This window comes from Callospermophilus lateralis, chromosome 12 (genome assembly GCF_048772815.1).
Source record: "Callospermophilus lateralis isolate mCalLat2 chromosome 12, mCalLat2.hap1, whole genome shotgun sequence".
In the NCBI taxonomy this organism is placed as follows: domain Eukaryota; kingdom Metazoa; phylum Chordata; class Mammalia; order Rodentia; family Sciuridae; genus Callospermophilus; species Callospermophilus lateralis.
The window spans coordinates 40,374,415-40,388,097 of record NC_135316.1 but is presented as its reverse complement, the minus strand read 5'-3'; the positions used below and the strand labels follow the sequence as shown (position 1 = coordinate 40,388,097).

Here is a 13,683-nt window from a genome sequence, read left to right as displayed (position 1 = left end):
TTGAGAGAGATGTCAAGATTTCAGGGCTTCTAATATAATATTTCAGAAAAAACAATATTAAAATGTTGCTGTATAAAAACCCACCCTGCTTATCTTCAGAAATAAGAATATTTTAAAAATAAAACCCTTCATATTTATTATGATATATTCTGTTCTTTCTGATTTCATATATATTTCTATTCCAAAGGTATGCATGCATACAATGTGTATCTAGGAACATACATACATTTTATATATATATGTATACATATGTATACATAATATATATATGTATATTATTCACATAATATATATGTGAATTCTAGATAGATTAAAATTTATCTGACGATAATCTTATAAAAAGATCTAAAAACCCAAAACATAAAATTCTAAGAAAAAAGAAACCTCATATTAAAAATACCCAAAGATATACACATGTATTTAATCTAATTTTTAATATAAAGGCATTTTTGATCCCAAGAATACTTTCATTAAAATTTAAGTAATGATATTATAAAGTGATATGCTACATATGAAAAACAGATATAACCAACAAATACTTGAAATTCATGAAATTGATGACATGAATAATAATGTTGACTTACTTCTTAGAGCACATTAAGATATTATGAAAAAACAGTATCCGTGAAAATTACTAAATTGTTGAATTTGGATAAAATTTTTAGAATAAGCATTAATATATTATTGCCTGGAAAATCATACAATTAAGGTTTTGGAGAAGCATTACTAGTAAATTCTTCAAAATATTAATTTTTTTAATCACAACTCTATTGATGTATAATTGAATAAAAGGCTGCCTATTTTTAATGCATACACTGATGAGTTTAGATATATGTCTACACCTATGAAATACCTACAGTTAATACATTTATCCAACACCTTTGTGAGTTAGAAAACTCATTAGAAAATGCTCTTTTCTTTTCTTTTGTTTTTGTAGTAGTAAGTTGTGTGTATGTGTGTGTATATATTTGGTACTGGGGATTGAACTCAGGGGCACTCGACCACTGAGCCACATCCCTAGACCTATTTTGTATTTTATTTTATTTTTTATTTAATGTTTATTTTATTAGTGTAATTAGTGGTGTTTGTGTCATTAGTAGTTGTAGCAGCATATAGTTTACCTATCATTAGGTATATTTGGGGTTTTTTGCATTACAATTATTATTACACATATATATCACAATTTTTCATATCTCTGTATATAAAGTACTTTGACACCCAATTCAAATCTTCATATGTGTACATTGTATAATGATGTCTATCACATTCTACCATCCTTGCTAATCCCCTGCCCCTGAGTTGCTTAGTGCCTCCTAGTTGCTGAGGCTGGCTTTGAACTCAAGATCCTCCTTCCTCAACCTCCTGAGCTGCTGGGAATACAAGTGCCTGGCTTATTTTGTTTTTGTATTAATAACACTTAACATGAGAACATCCATCCTAAAATTTTAAGTATATAGTATTATTAACAATAGGGAGTATGTTGATTTCTAGCAATCATTCATCTTGCATAACTAAAACTTCATTACCACTGAACAATTTCCCATTTCTTCTACCTCTAGCCCTTGGCAAACAACATTCCACAATCTGCTTCTCTGTTTTTTAGTCAGAAAGCTCTTACAAATAGGGATAGTTTGAATTCTTCTTTTCCTATTTGTATTCTTTCAATTTCTTTCTTCTAATTGCTCTGGCTAGAGTTTCAAGGACAATGTTGAATAGAAGTGGTGAAAGAGGCATTCCTGTCTTGTACCAGTTTTTAGAGGACACACTTTCAATTTTTCTCTATTTAGAATAATGTTGGCCTTGGGTTTAGCATAGATAGCTTTTACAGTGTGGAGGTATTTCACACTAGCCTTTGTTGTTTTGAATATGAAGGGGTGCTGTATTTTGTCAAATGCTTTTCCTGTATCCATAGAGATAATCATGAATCTTGTCTTTAAGACTATTGAAGTCCTCCATGCAGGACCCATCCTGCTGGGGTGCCCACAGTTGCGCCATCATGAAGCTGAAGCTGAAGAACCTGTTTCTCACCAACTTCCTGGTATCCATCACCAGCCTCCTCTGCACTGGTGCAGCTTGGTGAGAAGGGCAGGGCAGGAGTGCTGCAGGCCGGCCCGGGGGAGGAACCCCACGCAGATGTCACTCACCCTGCTTGGCTCTCTGGACAGCCCTCTGCGGCTGTAGTGCACTAGCCTCAAGAACACTCCAGGCTTTCCACTGCACCTCACATGAAATCCAGACTCCTTCCCAGAGCCTGCAAGGTCCTGCATGATTCTGTGGCCATCTTCTGGTCCAACCCCATTTTCCTACTCACTCTGCCTCCCTTTGCTTCAGCTAAACTGGCCTACTGACAGTTTCTTGAGAACCCGGTGCTCAACGCTTTCTCAAACTCTTAACCTCCTCCCACTGCCTGGGGTGCTTTTCTCCTCACCCTTAAGCCCCTTCTTTTTCATTCTTTAGCTTGGATGTCACCTCCTCAGGGAGACCTTACCTAACCACCTTCATTACTACTGACTCCCTTCTATTCTCTATTTTCTCCATGGCCTTTATCACCTTCTGTGGTGATTTGTTAATTTGTTTCTTTGTTAGTGTCTGCTTTCTCCATTAAAGTGAAAGCTCCCTGAGGGCAGGGACTCTGTTTTATTCCCTGCTGTATCCCCAGCACCTAAGGCAATGCCTCCTAGGAGGACTATTCAAAAAATATTTATCCAATTATGGAAAAAAAGAGTATTGACGTAATGTAATGAATTACTTTTATTGATTTCCATATGTTGAACCAAACTTGCCTCCCTAGAATAAATCCTACTTGATCATGGTGCACTATCTTAAATATGTTTTTGTAAGTGGTTTGCCAGAAATTTGAGAATTTTTGCACCTATGTTCATCAGTGCTATTGATCTGAAGTTTTCTTTCCTTGATGTGCTTTTGTCTGGTTTGGGTATCAGGGTGAAACTAGCATCATGGAATAAGTTTGGAAGGGTTTCCTCCTTTTCTATTTCATGGAATAATTTGATGAGTATGGTGTTGATTATTCTTTGCAGGTCTTGTAGAATTGGGCTGAAAAACTGTCTGGTCCTCGTCTTTTCTTAGTCAATAGGTTTTTGATGGTGTCTTCTATAACCCAAACTATCCCTATTTGCAGATGATATGACTCTGTTTAGAAACCTCCAAAAATTCTACCAGTAAACTTCTAGAACTCATAAATGAATTCAGGAAAATAGCAGGATATAAAATTAACATCCATGAATCAAATGTGTTCTTATACATCAGTGATGAATCTACTGAAAGAGAAGTTAGGAAAACTACCCCATTCACAATGTCATAAAAAATGGGGGGAATCAATCTAATAAAAGAGGTGAAAGACCTCTTTGATGAAAGCTACTGAACACTAAAGAAAGAAATTGAAGAAGACCTTAGAAGATGGAAAGATTGTCCATGCTCTTGGAATGGCAGAATTAACATTGTCAAAATGAACATACTACCAAAAACATTATACAGATTTAATGCAAATCCTATTAAAATCCCAATGACATTCTAAATAGAAATAGAAAAAATAGTCATGAAAATAATTTGGAACAATAAGAGGCCCTGAATAGCCACAACAATCCTTAGCAAGAAAAGTGAAGCAGGAGTCATCACAATACCAGACCTTAAATTATACTACAGAGCTATAGTTAAACAAACAAAATAAAACAAAACAAACAAACAAAAGCTTGGCATTGGCACCAAAACAGGAGACCAGTAGTACAAAATAGAAGACACAGAGAAAACCCCCACATAAATCTGGTTATCTCATACTAGACAAAGTTACCAAAAACATACTTTGGAGAAAAGATAGCCTTTTCAACAAATGGTGCTGATAAAACTGGAAATACATATGTAGTAAAATAAAATTAATAAAATTAAACCTCTATCTCTCACCATGCAAAAAAATCCAACTCAAAGTGGATCAAGGACTTAGGCATTAGAAAAGAGATCCTGTGCCTGAAAGAGGAAAAAGTAGTACTAAATTTACATCATGTTGGCTTAGGAAATGACTTCCTTAACAAAACTCCTAAAGCACAAGAATTAAAATCAAGAATCAATAAAGGAGATGGTATCAAACTAAAATCTTTCTTCACAGCAAAGGATACAATCAATAATGTGAAGAGAGAGTCTACAGAATGGGAGAAAATCTTTGCCATCTGAGCCTCAAATAGAGCGTTAATGTCCAGGATATATAAAGGACTCAAAAAGTAAAACACCAACAAAACAAAACAAAACAAAACAAAATACTCAAAGAATAAGTAGGCTAAGGAACTGAACAGACACTTCACAGAAGAAGAAATATGATTGGGTAACAAATATACAAAAAAATGCTCAGTGTCACTAGCAATTAGAGAAATGCATATTAAAAATACAATGAGATTTCATCTCACTCCAGTACAAATAGCAACAATCAAGAATATAAGCAACAATAAATGTTGGCAAAGATGTGGGGGAAAGGGTACCTCATACATTGCTGGTGGGACTGCAAATTGGTACAACCACTCTGGAAAGCAGTGTGGAGATTCCTCAAAAAACTTGGAAAGGAACCATTGACCCAGTTATCCCACTCCTTGGTTTACACCCAAAGGACTTAAAATCAGCATATTACAGTGACTCAACCACATCAATGTTCATAGCAGCTCAATTTGCAATAACTAAACTATGGAACCAACCTAGGTGCCCTTCAACAGATGAATGAATAAAGAAAATGTGGTATATATGCACAATAGAATATTACTCAGCCATAAAGAAGAATGAGATTATGGTATTTGTCAGTAAATGGATGGAATTGAAGACTTTCATGCTAAGTGAAATAAAATAATCCCCATAAAACAAAAGCCAAAAGTTTTCTGATATACAGATACTAACTTCACAATAAGAGGGTGGGATAGGGAAGAATAGAAGTACTTTGGATTAGAAAAAGGAGAATGAAGGGATGTGGGTAAAATGGGAATAGAAAAGATAGTAGAACGAATTGGACATTATCACCCTATGTGCATATGTGACTACACTACCAGTGTAATTCCACACATGTACAATGAGAAGAATGAGAAGGTATACTCCATATATGTGTGTCAAAATATGTTGTACTATCATGTATAACTAATTATAATGACAAATTTTTAAAAAGAAAGTTCTTACAAATGGGAATACACAGAGCTTCTCATTCAGTGAATGACTTATTTCACTTTCCATAATGTTTTTAAAGTTCAGCTACGTTGTTGTAACAGGCAGAATTCCCTCTTTATAAAGGCCAATTAACTTTCTATTGAAGGAATATGCCATATTTTCTGTCCATTATTCATCAGTGAATACTTGTGCTGTTTCCATGCCTTAGTGACTGTGAATAATACTTCAATAAACATGGAGATACAGACATCTAATATCTTGATTTAAAAACGTTTCATATATATATATATATATATATATTTCCAGAAGTGGGATTATTCATTCATAATGTAGCTTTATTTTCCATTTTGTTTGCCATACTGATTATACCTTTTTACATTCCTACCAACGGTGTACAAGTGTTTCAATTTCTCCACAGCCACAGCCTCACCAACACTCTTTTTTTTTTTCTTTCCTGATAATGGCCATCCTAACAAAATAACAAAAGTGAGTTGATATCCCATTGTAGTTTCGTTGTGTATTTCCTTGTTGATTATTGATGATCACATTTTTATACACTTGTTGTCCGTTTGTGTATCATCTTTGGAGAAAGGTCTATTGAAGTCCTTTTCCCTTTATTTTTGCTTTTGAGTTATGGGAGCTCTTTATGTGTCTTCTATATTAATCACTTACCAAATATGTGAACTTTTTCCAAAATTTTCTCACATTCTATAGGAAGCCTTTTCATCCTGTTGGCAGTTTACTTTGTTGTGCAGATACATATTAGTTTGAAGTGGTCCCATTTGTCTACTCCTGGTTTTTCTGCCTGTGTCTCATTCAAGAAATTATTGCCAAGATCAACAACAAGCATCTTTCATTTCAAGTCTTTTGTTTGTCTTTAGTTAATTTTGAGTTGATTTTTGTATATGGTAGAAGAGTCCAATTTCATGCTTTTGTATGTAGATATCTAGTTTTCTGAACACCTTTTATTAAAAAAAAAGTACTCTTTCCTTAATGTGTTTTATTAACATTTTGTCAAAGGTAATTATGCATGTGTGGGTTTATTTCTGGGTTTTCTATTCTATTTTTTTAAAAAATATATCTATATTTATACCAGTACCATACTTTTTAAATTCCTGTAGCTTTTAATATATTTTGAAATCAGGTAATTCGATTACTTCAACTCCTTCTTTCTTTCCAAGGTTATTTTAATCTTCTTTCTCCTCTTCCTCCTCTTCCTCCTCTTCCTCTTTCTCCTCCTCCTCCTCCTCATTCTCCTCCTTTCTTCTTTTGTCCAATAAGATTTTAGGACTTATATTTCTACTTCTTTAAAAGATGCAGTTATGATGTTGTAACACTATTAAATCTGTATATTGTCTTGGCTACTATGTTCATTTTAACAATATTGTCTTCCAATGCAGAAGCATGGAATGTCTTTTCATTTGTTTGTGTTATCTTTAAAGTTTTCATTGATGTTTGTAGTTTTCAGTGTAGAAGACTCTTGCTTTCTTAATTGTTTATATGTAAATATTTAAATCTTTTTGTTACTATTGCAAATGGGACTATCTTCTTAATTTCCTTTTTAAATAGTTGATTGCTAATATGTAAAAATGCATTAGATTTTTATATAGTGATTTTCATATATTGAAACTTTACTGAATTTTTTTACTAGTTTTATCAAGATTTTTGCAGAATGTTTATAAATTTCTGCATATGCTATTTCATCTTTAATCCTAGCTTTATATATTAAGAAACTAGGAAGAGAAGTGGCTCAACTGAAAATTAATTGGAGGAAGAAAATAATTTGAAAAATTAGAGTAGAAATAATGAAAGAGAAAAAATTTGAAGAAATGAGAGTTGGATTTTGAAAAGATAAACCTTTCTCTAAAATTAGTCAGAAAAAAGAGAAAGCACTCAAAATCAGTATGGAAAGACAAGGTATTGCAATTAATGGTACAGATGTAGAAAGGATTGTAAGGAACTACTATGAACAACTACATGCCGACAATTTTTTTTAATTTAGAAGTGATGGTACATCTCTTGAAATACACACTATCATAAGGAAATAAGGAAGAAATAGAAATCTGAATAGATCAATAACAATTATGAAAATCAAATCAGTAACTAAAAACCTTCTAACAATATAAAGCTCAAAACCAAATGACTTCAATAGTGAATTTTATCAAACACTTGAAAAAGAATTAATCCCATTTCTCAAACAATTCCAAAAACTTAAAGTGGAGGAAACATATCCAAACTTCTTTTATGAGGCCAGCAATGATACTGAAGTTACCAATGAATTTTATAACCAAATTTAACAATTGATCAAACTTACACATGATAGACAATTAGTTATTTATTTTCTAAATATAAGAAATCGTAATATGCCTTTATGCTTCTAAGAAGAGAGACACGACCTTGAATTTTGAACATGCTTTAGGTTTCATACACTTCTTATATTTCTTTTGTAAAGCAAGAATAGTATCAGATAAAGGAAATCTTGACAATCATGTAAACATAAACTTTTCAACTAAAACAAACAAACAAACAAAAAACCTAGGTACTGGATGACTTCTTATGATATAGCAAAATTACTGAAGATCTGTGGGTCTATTTGTGAGACAACTGTACATTATTACTTTGTATACTTTTGCTCGCTTTTTGACTTTAAACAAATTTTTATTAAAAAATGTTGTCACATAATTGGATATTTGTCTACTTAGTACCCAATTATTCTTATTCTCCATAGAGAACTTCTCAGCTGGTGATGGTAAGACTAAAATCCTGATTTTAGCAGAATAATAGCAGAGTGCCTCCGCGGCTTAAGCTGAAAGCAGTCCATCAGTGAATGACTTTGTCTTTTCATTCACGGTGGCATCATTTTGCAGCCCAGCTACTCCACTGGAAGTCTTACCAGTCATTCACTCAGTTTTCCATTTCATATCCACTAGTTGTGATATCTTATTGCTCAGTGATTTCTTGAATGTGTTTTTTTCTAACTTGATATTTGTCATCTTTTCCTTTTAAAAGAATGATATCATCTTTGGTGACAAGGCCTCTCCAACTTTTCCTAAGTCACAAAATTAAACATCTTTAATATTTAGGGTTAAACCCTCTTCTACAAACACTGTGACAGTAGCAAAGTCATAAGTTGAAGCTGGTACTTTCTATTGTCACCAAAACCTACAATTAATAGCTTTTGCTATTAATTGCCACAATCTCAAGACCAACTTTTAGCCTATACAAAACAAGTGTACTTAGCTCCCCCTTCAACACCTTCAGCAATTATAAACAAGGGTTTACCATAAGTGCTGGCAATTTCAAGAGCAGCTACAATGGACTTTTCACTCAGTAGAACATGGGCATTCATGGATTCATATCTCTGATTTTTGATGTATTAATAATGTATAGAGAAATATAGAATCCATCAAACAGGACTTTAATATCTTCTAATTTATCATTTAGTGTTTTCCATTCTTTACTGTGATGAGACCCTTTCTTCCAACCTTTTCTTTGTATTAGAAATGACATTGCCAATTTCTTTGCCTCTATTTGCAGAATTTAGAGTAACTTGAGCCATTTCTTTAAGGGTTGTCACAGGTTTAGACTGCTTCCTAAAATCAGCAATTATAAAATCAATACCTTACATCACACCTCTCCTAATATCCACTGGATTGGCTCCTTTGCTTCTTGAAGTCTTCCTTGGCAATAGAGCATGCCAATATAGTAGCAGGGGTAGTAACATTCCTGTCCTCTTCATTTGTGTTCTTGGCAATGTCTTGAACAAGTTTAGCTCCAATTTTGTATTTATCCTTTAAATCAATTGCTTTAATCTGTTACTTTGGGACTTCCCTACCCTCGTTCAGTAATTGATGTTCCTTCCTTTGACCTCATTGTAATAGCTACAGTATTGGCTAAAAGGTCTACACTTTGAAGAATTAAGACTCAGGCATCCATACCATATTTTAAATCTTTGATATAAGTTCAAGTGAGATGAGGAGCCAGTGCCCTGGACACTGGTCTCATCTGATGACAGTAGAGTATGGAGGTATTTCCATGAGACTCGGATAAAGAGTTTTCAGAGCAGGCCATTGGCAGCAATTAAGGCTGAAGGAATTTTTCTTAAATAATATTAAAATACAAAAGAAGATACTTTATGCATGGTCCTAGTACATCTTACAGTTAAATATGCATCTGTACAAATTATGGTGAAATAGGTACATTTATATGATTATTTTCTATTAACAGTAAAACATTGGAAAGTCCATACTGTATCTGTGTATAATAATTTTGTGCTTTACATATCTGGTAAGATGTTGAACCTTTTAAAACAGAGTTTGAGAGTACTGACAGAAATTTATGGTCATGCCTTTGAAAAATAAAGGAAGATGGAGAAAATGACTCATCACATTGCCTCACAGAGTGGATTTTTTATTGTTGTTTTTATGATATCAGAGCAATGAGCTCCTGGATAAGAAGAGAGTGCTTTTATGAAAACCTTAAGTTATTGATTGGAGAGATAAACTCTACTGCTCCAAAGGGCCTTAAGGTAAAATATGAGGAGAAAGTAAAAAAAAAATACTGAGATGAAACAGTTTCATAAAATACAGTGGGATCTAGAGTTCAGTATTAATATAGAAAAAAGAAAAATGATGGAAATATAGGAAAGTTCTCACCAAAAAAGTATGGAACTTACTTAAAACTACTTTTAACATATGCACGAACAAAACGGAAATATAAACATGGAGTATTTGATATAACAGTGAATTTATACAATTTCCATAATATAGATACAGATACAAAACTTCTTAAAAAATGCACAGGGTAGGTTTTACAGATGTAGCCTGGCATTATAAATGCTCATTTAAAATTTATCTTCTTTAATATCAGCTAGATGAGCACAAAAATTATACTCATTTAAAGATGGTGATTAATTAATTGTATCTTAATTTAAAAGTTGTATTTCTAAATAAAGGTAAATGGAGTAAGGCCATTTGTCAAGGGTGAGCATGCTTCTAAAGAAAGTCATCTGCTAATAATGTGTGTTCTTAGTCAATTGGTCAGATAAGTGATTTTATTTTTCTAGCACTATCAAAAATTGAGCCAAGAAAATAAATAGCTATAATAAAAAATTCAGCTGACTATGTTATTATAAAATCACATCAAAAAACTTTTTTTTGCATTTATTTCCTAATATTTTTGAGAAGTTAAAATTTTCTCAAGTGGGAGAGGTGGTACCTCTCCCTCCTCCAGAGATGAGGAGTGAAGGCATTGTTTAGCTTTGTGTGAGTTTTGGAGGTCATCACAATGACTACAGAGGATGAATAGCAAGCAGCGTCCAGAGGTCAAGAAAGCAAACTATCTTCTAGAGCCCCGAAAAGTTCCTCACAGCAAAGATCAATCGCCCAAGCAAATTATCAAGAGTGACTTTGCTGGTAACAAGAGCAAACAAATTCTAACTGCATACTTGATTTGGATCATTGAGAAAGCACTTTTGGAATGGTGGATAGCATTTCTTTTTTTAAAAAATTTGTTTTAATTAGTTATATATGACAGTAGAATGCATTTATGCACTTTTATATATCATACATAGATGGGATACAACTTCTCATGTTTCTGAGTATACATGTTCTAGAATCATATTAGTCATGAAGTCACATATATAGATACAGTAATAATGTCTGTTTCATTCTACTACCTTTCTTGTCCCCACAACCTCTCCCCTCCCCTCCCATCAATTCCCTCTACCTAATCTAAGTGAATGCTAACCTTCCCTAGTGCCCCCTCTCCACAGCCTTACTGTGAATTAGCATCCGCATATTAGAGAAAACATTCGGCCTTTAGTTTTGTGGGATTGGCTTATTTTGCTTAGCATGATATTCTCCAGTTCCATCCATTTACCAGCAAATGCAACAGTTTTATTCTTTTTTTGTAGCTGAGTAATAGTCCATTGACTATATATATATATATATATATATATATATATATATATATATCACATTTTCTTTATCCATTCATCTATTGAGGGACACTTAGGTTGATTCCATAGTCTAGCTATTGTAAATTGAGTTGCTATAAATATAGATGTAGCGGCATCACTGCAGTATGCTGATTTTAGGTTCTTTGAGTATAAACCAAGGAATGGGATAGCGGGGCCAAATGGTGGTTCTATTCCCAGTTTTCTGAGGAATCTCCATACTCCTTTCCACAATGGTTGAACCAATTTGCAGTCCCACCAGCAATGTATGAGTGTACCTTTTTCACCAATCCTCGCCAACATTTATTGTTGCCTGTATTCTTGATGATTGCCATTCTGACAGGAGTGAGATGAAATCTTAAAGAAGTTTTGGTTTGCATTTCTCTTATTGCTAGAGATGATGAACACTTTTTTTATATATATATTTGTTGATCTATTGTATTTCTTCTTCTGTGAAGTGTCTCTTCAATTCCTTAGCCCATTTATTGATTGGGCTATTTGTTTTTTTGGTGTTAAGTTTTTTGAGTTCTTTATATATCCTAGAGATTAATGCTTCATTGGAGGTGCATGTGGTAAAGATTTTCTCCCAATCTGGAGGCTCTCTCCTCATGTCATTAATTGTTTCCTTTGCAGAGAAGAAGCTTTTTAATTTGAATAGATCCTATTTATCTATTTATTTATTTTGAGAGAGAGAGAGAGAATTTTTTAATATTTATTTTTTAGTTTTTGGTGGACACAACATCTTTATTTTATGTTTATGTGGTTGGTTCTGAGAATCGAACCCAGCGCCCTGCACATGCCAGGTGAGTGCACTACCACTTGAGCCACATCCCCAGCCCTAGATCCCATTTATTTATTCTTGATTTTATTTCTTGCACTTTAGGAGTTTTGTTGAGGAAGTAATTTAGGAGTCGTGTTAAGGAAGTCATTAGTACTAATGTAAACTTAGTACTACTTTTTCTTCTTTCAGGTGCAGAGTCTCTGTTCTAGTGCCTAAGTCTTTGAGACACTTTGAGTTGATTTTTGTGCAGGGTGAAAGATAGAGATTTAATTTCATTTTGCTATATATGGATTTCCAGTTTTGCCATAACCATTTGTTGAATAGGCTATCTTTTCTCCACACAATGTTTTTGGCACCTTTGTCTAGTATGAGATAACTGTATTTATGTGGGTTTGTGTCTGTGTTCTCTTTTCTGTACCATTGGTCTACAAGTCTATTTTGATGCCAATACCATGCTGCTTTTGTTACTATAGAGGTCTGGTATTGTGATGCCTCCTGCTTCACTTTTCTTGCTAAGGATTGCTTTAGCTATTCTGGGTCTCTTATTTTTCCAAAGAAATTTCATGAATTCTTTTTCTATTTCTATGAAGAATGTCATTGGGATTTTAATAGGAATTGTATTAAATCTGTATAATGCTTTTGGTAGTATGGCCATTTTGACAATATTAATTCTGCCTACCCAGGAGCATGGGAGATCTTTCCATCTTCTGAGTTTTCTTCAATTTATTTCTTTAATATTCTGTAGGTTTCATTGTAGAGGTCTTTCACCTCTTTTGTTAAGTTGATTCCTAGTTATTTTATTTTATTTTGAGGCTATCTTGAATGGCTAGTTTTCCTAATTTCACTTTCAGTGGATTCATCGCTGATGTATAGGAATGTGTTTGATTTTTGGATGTTGATTTTATATCCTGCTACTTTGCTGAATTCATTTATTAGTTCTAGGAGTTTTCTGGTGGAATATTTTTGGATTTTCTAGATACAGAATCATGTTATCAGCAAACACTAATAGTTTGAGTTCTTCTTTACATATTTGTATCCCTTTAATTCCTTTCTTTAGAGTTTCAAGGATGATGTTGAATAGAAGTGGTGAAAGAGGACATCCTTGTCTTGTTTCAGTTTTTAGAGTGAATGCTTTGAATTTTTCTCCATTTAGAATAATGTTGGCCTTGGATTTAGCATATACAGTTTTTACAATGTTGAACTACTACCCCTAGTTTTTCTATCGTTTTGAATGTAAAGGTGTGCTATGTTTTGTCAAATGCTTTTTCTGTATCTTTTGAGATTATCATATGATTCTTGTTTTAAAGTCTATTAATATGATCAATTACATTTATAGATTTCTATATGTTGAACCATCCCTGGGATGAACCCCACTTGGTTGTGGTGCACTATTTTTTTAAATGTTTTTGTATGTAATTTCCCTGAATTTTATTGAGAATTTTTGCATCTATATTAATCAGGGATATTGGCCTGAAGTTTTCTTTCCTTGATGTGTCTTTGTCTGGTTTTGGTATCAGGGTGATATTAGCCTCATAGAATGAGTTTTAAAGGGCTCCCTCCTTTTCTGTTTCATGGAATACTTTGAGGAGTATTGGTGTTAATTCTTCTTTGAAAGTCTTGTAGAACCCAGCTGAGAATCCATTTGGTCCTGGGCTTTTCTTGGTTAGTAAGCGTTTTCTATTTCACTACTTGAAACTGATCTATTTAAATCATGTATCACCACCCCAATTAGTTTGGGTAGATCATATATTTCTAGAAATTTGTCGATGTCTTTGACATTTTCTATTTTAAT

The 13,683-nt window shown here is 33.4% G+C and overlaps 1 pseudogene; it reads right to left on the bottom strand.

The window, feature by feature from the left end:
- Positions 1-8,058: 8,058 nt before the first annotated feature.
- Positions 8,059-9,225, bottom strand: LOC143411378 (60 kDa heat shock protein, mitochondrial pseudogene; annotated as a pseudogene).
- Between the last annotated feature and the right edge of the window lie 4,458 nt (positions 9,226-13,683).